The sequence below is a fragment of the Triticum aestivum genome, chromosome 5D (assembly GCF_018294505.1).
Source record: "Triticum aestivum cultivar Chinese Spring chromosome 5D, IWGSC CS RefSeq v2.1, whole genome shotgun sequence".
NCBI lineage: Eukaryota > Viridiplantae > Streptophyta > Magnoliopsida > Poales > Poaceae > Triticum > Triticum aestivum.
Window position 1 is genome coordinate 324,633,638 of NC_057808.1, and position 8,800 is coordinate 324,642,437.

The following is an 8,800-nucleotide window of genomic DNA, read 5'->3' on the forward strand; positions in this document are numbered from 1 at the left end:
AACGTGCGGGCGGTTTCGGGATACAAAGGATCCGCGCCTGGGCCGGGGCGCGGACGTGGCGGGCCCCCTCCCTGCGGCGACGTCCCGTCACGCGCGTGGGCTGGCAGGCTTTCCGGCTACGTGGCTCGCCGACGGCCCGCGGCCGGGCCGCGGCCCGGTGCACGTGCCAGCGGTTTCCCGCCCTCCGACTCCAGAAGATTTCGACTACGGCGGCGCGCCTGACCAAGGCCGGCTCCCCGCTGCCGGCTTGTCACGATAGGAAGCTGTTCGAGCTTCTCGAACCCCACTCCACCTCGAAGCTCAATCAGCTTCGAGGACTACTGTCGGAGTAAATGGCCACGGGTAGCCATTCCGACTACCCCTAGCTCTTCAGAAAAATTATCAGGCCTTTGGGCCTTCAAGCACTCCAAGCAGTGGGGCCGCCTTCCCTGGCCGGCTACCACTAAAGCCGACTCCCGGAAGGCGACCCAGCCTCACCGACTCCAAGAAGCCGGCCAAGAAGGGTGCCGACTCCTAGGAGCCGGCCAAGACCACAACCACTCCTACATAACGGCGACGTGAAGGGTGTGGCCATAGTGTGGCCCACGACCCCCGAAGCCCGAGGCGGGCATGGCTACAGGAGGCCGTACGGGATGGACGTCACCCCGTGCGGCTCGGCACTGTAGCCACGCTAGCCTCAACGTCATCCACGACCCACTCCTGTACGGCCCAAGGACTGCGGGCCCCTTCGGCCAGAGAGAGGCGTGAAGGCGGCCCGGCTTTTCCTAGTCGGCCAAGAGTATAGCCGGCCTCCAGAAGCCGTCTACTCCCTTCCTCGAAGCAGGAGCCCCATTAAGGAGACAAGACGAGGTGAGGCTACAGTGATAGCCCCCGAGGCGGCCCACTGTAGCCACGCTCACCTCGACAAAGCCCTCATCATCAGAGGCGCGGCTACAGTAAGCAGCCGCCGACAAGACCCTAGGCGATGGGACCGGCCTGTCGACCAAGTAGCCGGCAGCCGGCGGGACCCACTAGCCGGCGGGACCCAGCAGCCGGCGGAGAAGCCGGCGAGCGTAGACACTGACGGCCGGGACCAGTTCCCAGTCGGATTACCATTGTACCCCCAGGGGGTAGGCCTAGATAAACCCCCCGGAGCACCCATGCAAAGGGTTCACTTCTAGGTTCGCACCCAAGCATAGCACACACACCATAGATAGAGAGAAGCAGGAGCTAGCCTTGCTCTTCTTCTCCCTTGACCTCAACAGCTCTAGGAGCGATTGTAGCTACCCTTTATCGATCTAGTGATCATGCGGAGACCCCGCAGAGCAGGACTAGGGGTGTTATCTCCTCGGAGAGCCCCGAACCTGGGTAAGATTCGCCGGCGTGCATGTCTTCGCCTCATCTCGTTTCCAGGCACCGGCGACGTTTTATTGGCTCCCACAATGATAAGCCATCCCTTGGCATATGTCGCACCAACCACCCGACATTATGTGCCTCCTATTGATCCCTTACACCCCACTCACGAAGAGGAAATTGACATGCTTCATAATCTTAGAACCGTCAATCTTATCATTAAAGGATTACCTAAAAGTGTGCTTGTTCGTATGCAAAACTTTGAATGCGCCTATACTTTGTGGTAGGACTTAGAAACGTGTTTTCCCAATTACTCATTAAAGAACCTTGATGAGATCCTTCATAAATCTATTGCCTTTCATAAAGATGAAGCCTAGTGATCCTAAGTTTGATGAATGTCTATTTGAGCTTTGTGATCTTATGCGTGCTAAAGGTGATGTTGGAACCATTAGCAACATCATAATGGAAGCCATTAGACTTCATAAACTTTGCACATTGTCATGATCATAAAATTAACAAATGCATTGCCTTAGATGATGATCACATACATATTGATGATGTTGAAGATGGCTACTATGATGAGGACGAAGAATTTGACATTGAATATGAGAAGACTATGAGAAATCTTAGTCTCATGGCAAATCTTTGAGATTACATGGCTGATGGAAAAAATGGATTATTGATAGTGGATGCACCGATCACATGACCAGAGATACAGACATGTTTTGTGAGCTTGCTATGGCCCACACAAGTATGTGACTTTTGGAGACAACTCCAAGGGTAAGGTACTTGGCCTTGGTAAGGTGGCCATATCCAATGATAACTCTATTCAAAATGTTATGCTTGTTGAATCTCTTGGTTACAATCTTCTTTCCATATCTGGACTAGCCGACTTTGGTTTCAATATTCTATTTACCGAAGTAGATTGCCAAGTGTGGCTTGTTACTAGCCGACTTTTCATTCTTGATAAGCACTGTCGTTCAAAATTTGCTCCTAAATCTCAAGAAGGTTTCCAACTCGGTTATGGATCAAACTCTCACACTTACAGTGTCTACAACAAGTCCACTTGAAAAGTTGAAGAGATGGTAGATGTGAAGTTTGATGAATCTAACGGCTCGCAAGTCGAGTAATTGCCAATTGATACATAGATCCTTCCGAAGAAATCCATGACTTGTTTATCGGCAAGATTCGTCTAACAGAGGTGAAGGAGAGTACTTCGTCCATTCAAGTGGAAGCCTTAACTTCACATCTAGGTGAACAAGAAGTTGACATGTAGGCATCCACAAGTGGAACACCTCAAGGTGAAGGAAACAAGGAAGTACAACAAGAATATCCACCTCGACCTCCTTCTCCACCACCTCAAGAGAACGACGATGTCGACCAAAATGAGAAAGACGACGATGACATGATGATGATGATCATGATGATGAGGAAGCATCACCACAACCCAAGCAAAAGCTACCCCGAGTTGGAGCAAGCATTGACAAGAACCATCCTGTAGAGCAAATTCTTGTTGACATCAAATCCTAGAGAATCACTCACTCTAAATCTCATTTAGCTATCTTTTGTGAGAATTACTCATTCATATATAGTATTGAGCCTATGAAGGTTGAAGAAGCCCTCGAGCATCCCAATTGGGTGAATGCTATGCACGAAGAACTACACAACTTTGAGAGGAATCAAGTATGGACATTGGTTGAGAAGCCCAAGGATGAGCAAAACATCATCGGAACAAAATGGGTGTTTCATAACAAGCAAGATGAAGATGGACAATGTCATACGCAACAGGGCTCGTCTCGTGGATCAAGGTTACACACAAGTTGAACGTATGGACTAGGGTGAGACATATGCCCTCGTTGCTAGACTTGAGTCCATTCGCATTCTACTTGCTTATGTCAATCATTATGATATCACCCTCTACCAAATGGACATTAAAAATGCTTTCTTAAATGGTGAAATTGAGGAGGAAGTTTATGTTAAACAACCTCATGGCTTTGTTAATCCCAAGAAACCAAACTATGTTTATAAACTTCATAAAGCTCTATATGGTGTTAAACAAGCCCCTAGAGCTTGGTATAAATGCTTGACAAAGTTTCTTCTTGAAAAAGGGTTTGAGATTGGGAAAATTGATTCAGCCTTATTTACTAAGAGAGTTTAATGGTGAACTATTTGTGTGCCAAATATATGTTGACGAAATCATATTTGGATCTACTGACCCTCTCTTTAGTGAAAAGTTTGGAAAGTTGATGTCGGAAAAGTATGAGATGTCTATGATGTGTGAACTGAAATTCTTTCTTGGTTTGCAAATCAAGCAAAATAGGGCGGGTACCTTTGTTTCTCAAACAAAGTATACCAAGGACTTATTCAAGAAGTTCAACATGGAAGAAAGCAAAGTTATGAAAACTCCCATGCCTACCAGTGAAGATTTTGACTTAACAAAGGACGGCAAACCCGTTGATCAAAAGGTTTATCTATCCATGATTGGTTCATTGCTATATCTATGTGCCTCATGTCCCGGCATTATGCTAAGTGTGTGTGTGTGCACGATACCAAGCGGCACCAAAAGAGTGCCATCTCAAGCCGTGAAAATAATTGTGAGATATTTGATACATACACCAAACTTTGTCATTTGGTATTGATTGCTCGTATCTGCGTTGATATTCCCAAAGAGGAGAGGATGATGCATCACAGCAACGGTAAGTATTTCCCTCAGTTATGAAACCAAGGTTATCTATAATACCTAAATAGTTCATCCCCACTAATCTATTTCTCTTGACATGCAGCCTATCCACCTCAACAAGACTGCCACCTCAGCATTTTTTCCTTTTTCTTCTTAGCAAATCATGTGAATTCATTTCTGCTCAGCTGGCATTAGTTACTCTTTCGTCTTCCGTAACTGATGAGGCCCAGACACATCATCTTATAAACTCCCCACCAAATCTGGCATGCATGTTTTATCTTCTTCCCTGTAAAGAAGGCTCGCTCCTCCACCGGCCGTTCGTTTTATCTCCTTCCCTGTAAAGAAGGCCCACTCCTCACCGTCCGTCCGCGTCAAAGGCTCTAATGCTCCTCCCATCGGCTATCTGCACAACCACGTCCTGTTCGTTCATCTGCATGACTGCATTCACGGAAGCCGGCCAAACAACTACTAGTGACCTACAAGGAAAACAACGCTACTCCTGTTCGACGCCACGGCGGCCGACTCGCCGAGACCCCAGGCCACTGCTCACCTCCGACCACGGAAGCGACGAGGCTCTCGTACGTCTGCTATACCTACACACAATACAACTAAGTTTTGGATTCCCCCCTTTTTTATTTCCATATAATAAAGTGTTCCATATCAAATAGTCCTTCGTGCGTAATGAAGATTGGTTAGTTAATCGCCTTCATTTTATACTGGAATCTAGAGGTTTTTGCAACATCATGATTTCTTCGTTTCTGCTTGCAGATAATCAGGGTAGTGCAGGCATATTTTACCAAAATTAGTATGACACCACACACCAAACTTCTCTCCTCTTGAGTCAGGATCACACATACAAATGGCTGACCAAGATTTCCTCTGTACAATGTCTGACCAAGATTTTCTCTGTACTTGAATCTGGCTAATCTTTATCATTGCAAAAGTTTGGTCACCTTCAGGTTTGCTGCTTCAACTTCTCATGCATGTACTCTATTTAATTTGTAAATACATTGTCTATTTATCATCCCTTTTCATGCATCTTACTGTATGAAATTGCAGCTACAAAGATGAGAGATGCCATATCAATATCAATTTTATTGTTTTCCTCGCTAAGCCAACTATGCGCTGATTTTTCTAAAAGAAGTAAGGCAGATCATGATGCTTAAGTTTCTACCATAAAACACCCAGGTGCTAATTCTCTCTTCCCTTACTTTCTTTTATTGATGCCTCGAGCACTGTTTTTGTGACAAAGTACCTGCAATAGTGCATATTAAGACTATTTTATTCAAGTTAAATATGTCATGAATTCCAAATCTACCTTTACTAACCTTTATATCCCCTATTTTTTGTTCACAATTCAGGACACATGTGATGTGATTTGACCACTAACATACTATGGTTCTCAGAAATTATCATGGTACTTTATTCTTTGCTTCATTAAGCTATTGCTTCTCTAAATTTGGTCATCAAATCCCCGCAGCAACGTGTGGGGAATGCACCTAGTAAATCCAGTAGGAGAACCAAGTGATACGTCTCCAACATATATATAATTTTTTATTGTTCCATGTTGTTATATTATCATTCTTGGATGTTTTACATTCATTTTATAGCAAATTTATATCATTTTTGGGACTAACCTATTGACATAGTGCCCAGTGCCAGTTGTTGTTTTTTGCTTGCCTTTTTTACTTCGTAGAATATCAGTACCAAACGAAGTCCAAATGCCACGAAACTTTTTGGAGATTTTTTTCTGCCCAGAAGACAACTTGGGAGCCAAAAGGAAGTGCCAGAGGGGAGGCATGTGGGGCCCACAACCCACCAGGGTGCGCGAGAGGCCCCTGGCGCGCCCAAGTGGGTGGTGGGGCCCACAGGAGTCCTTTCCACCGCCTCTCAGCTCTATAAATATCAAAATATTCCAGAAACCCCAGGGGAGTCGACGAAAAACAATTCCAGCCGCCACAAGCTCCAGAACCATGAGATCCAATCTAGAGCCCTTTTCTGGCACCTTGCCGGAGGGGAACACGATCACAGAGGGGTTCATCATCCTCATTGGTGCTCCTCCGATGATACGTGAGTAGTTTACCACAGACCTACGGGTCTGTAGGCAGTAGCTAGATGGCTTCTTCTCTATTTCTGATTCTCAATACAATGTTCTCCTCGATGTTCTTGGATATCTATTTGATGTAATGACTTTTTGCGGTGTGTTTGTTGGGATCCGATGAATTGCGAGTTTATGATCAGTTCTATCTATGAATATTATTTGAGTCTTCTTTGATCTCTTATATGCATGATTATTATAGCCTCGTAGTTCTTTTCCAAAACTTTGGTTTGGTTTGGCCAACTAGATTGATTTTTCTTGCAATGAGAAGAGGTGCTTTGTGATGGGTTCGATCTTGCAGTGCTCAATCTCAGTGACAGAAGGAGAAGTGACACGCATGTATCGTTACCATGAAGGACAAAAAGATGGGGTCTAATTCCTACATGAATAGATCTTGTCTACATCATGTCATTGTTCTTCTTGCATTACTCCATTTCTCCATGAACTTAATACACTAGATGCATGTTGGATAGCGATCGATGTGTGGAGTAATAGTAGCAGATGCAAAATCATTTCGGTCTACTAATCTTGGACGTGATGCCTATATACATGATCATTGCCTTGGATATCATCATAATTATTTGCTCTTCTATCAGTTGCCCAACAGTAATTTGTTTACTCACCGTATACTATTTTCTCGAGAGAAGCCACTAGTGAAATCTATGGCCCCGGGTCTATTTTTATCATATTGTTTTCAGATCTATTACTGCAAAAACCCAAAAATACCTTGCTGCACTTTATCTTTATTTATTTATTTTGTGTTCTCGCTAGATCTATTTATCCAATCTCGTACAATTTAATATATCTCAATACTGAGGAGGGATTGACAACCCCTCTTACGTGTTGGGTTGCAAGTATTTGTTATTTGTGTGCAGGCAAATTCATTAATGCTCACATGGCAAATTCAGTTATGGTCGCATGGCAAATACATTACAAAACTATTTAACATACATTGCAAATTTCTTCTTATAAAACATGGCAAATTTAGTTCATGGATCATGGCAAATTTAGTTTATGGGTCATGGTAATTTTACTAATTCACCATGGCAAATTGTAGATAGAGACAATAATTCTAAATTTGTTATCAAAAACTTGCCATGGGAAACTGTAGAGAGAAAATAATTCTAAGTTGTTATCAGAAAAGTTGACATGGCAAATTGTAGAGAGACAAATAATTCTAATTTTTTACCAAAAATTTGCCACAGCAAATTTGTAGAGTGAATTTTTTTGAAGTTGTCATCAAAAAGTTGCCATGGAAAATTGTAGAGAGAAATAATTCTAAGTTAGTTATCAGAAAAGTTGTCATGTCAATTTTAAGATGTTAAAAAACATGGCAACGTTATAGATGTTGAAAAACATGCAAACTTGCCATGGCAACGTTATAGATGTTCAAAAACATGCAAACTTGCCATGGCAACTTAAGATGTTCAAAAACATGGCAAACTTACAGATGTTCAAAAACATGGCAAATTTGCCATGTCATTTTAAAATGTTCAAAACCATTTGCAAACTTGCCGCGACAAACTAAAGATGTGCAAAAACATGGCAAACGTTTTTAGTTAAGTCCGTACATAAATATGGCAAACATGGCAAACTTCTTTAACTAATATGCTAAAAAATGTGGCAAACATGCCATGGCAACTAAAGATGTTCAAAAACATGGCAACCTAATATGCTAAAAAACATGGCAACTAAAATCAGTATTCGTTTATAGTTGTGTTTTTTCCACGGCAACTAAATGCATTTTTGTCATGGTTCGTTGTGTCTTTTTGCCATGTCCATCCCAAGAATGTTTGTCATGGCCTTTACAAATTAGTTTGAGAACACGGCAAATTTGTTCTTTCAAATTTGTTTTGCCGTGGTTAGAAGTTTCGATCCTTCAAAATTTGTTTTGCCATTGCGATTAAATGTACGGTATCATTACAACTTACCATGTTTTCTCCATTTTTTTGTCAAAATTTTCTATGTGTCTAGGGAGAACGTTTTTTCACCACATTGTTGCCATGATGGCAAATTTCGTATAGTAAACTTTATTTTTTTGCCATCTTGTATCCATGTTGTATCTATATGTATGTAAACTTCATGGCAATTTTTTCGTAGTGTAAACTTCGTGGTGATGTCAACTTTATGTAGTGTAAAGATGTAGCTTGCCATGACTTTCTTCCTTTTTTGCGCCATTTTTCAAAACATAAACTTGAACATGGCAAATTTTTTCCGTAGAATGGCAAAAGATCATGGCAATTTTGTCGTGCAAAAGCCAGTGTTTATTAGTCACATAGAAAAACCGGGCTTTTACTAGTTGTGACTTAATCTGGACTTTATTTTGTTTTATTTTTCATAGGAAAAAGACCTATAGGGCCTGGTGGGTGGGGTGTTCGTGATGGGGCGCTTTTCCTCCCGAACGAGTGGTTCGGACGATCTCCCCCCGGTAGCGAACGAGTTGTTCGGTCCGGGGGTCTTCCAGACCGAACGCCAGCTCAGTATCGGGGTCCAAAAAATAAGAATAGGCAATTCGCCCTTCAAACGATCGGAATTAATAAAACGGAATAAAAACGGCAATCCCATCCTCCGAATCGCCAATCGATCGCCGATCGAGAACCCCTCGCCGCCTCGCATCGACTAAACCCCTCCCCCCCTCCCTCCCTCTCCTCTCCTCCCTCCCCGCTCCCACCCCACCCCACCCCCCACCC

At 43.4% G+C, this 8,800-nt stretch overlaps 1 long non-coding RNA gene across 1 annotated transcript; it reads left to right on the plus strand.

Moving 5' to 3' along the window:
- Positions 1-4,388: 4,388 nt before the first annotated feature.
- LOC123124781 (uncharacterized) lies at positions 4,389-5,633 on the plus strand. The gene is made up of 3 exons (XR_006461228.1): positions 4,389-4,590; positions 4,781-4,971; positions 5,072-5,633. It is a non-coding gene; the product is annotated as an uncharacterized lncRNA (long non-coding RNA).
- Positions 5,634-8,800: the final 3,167 nt, after the last annotated feature.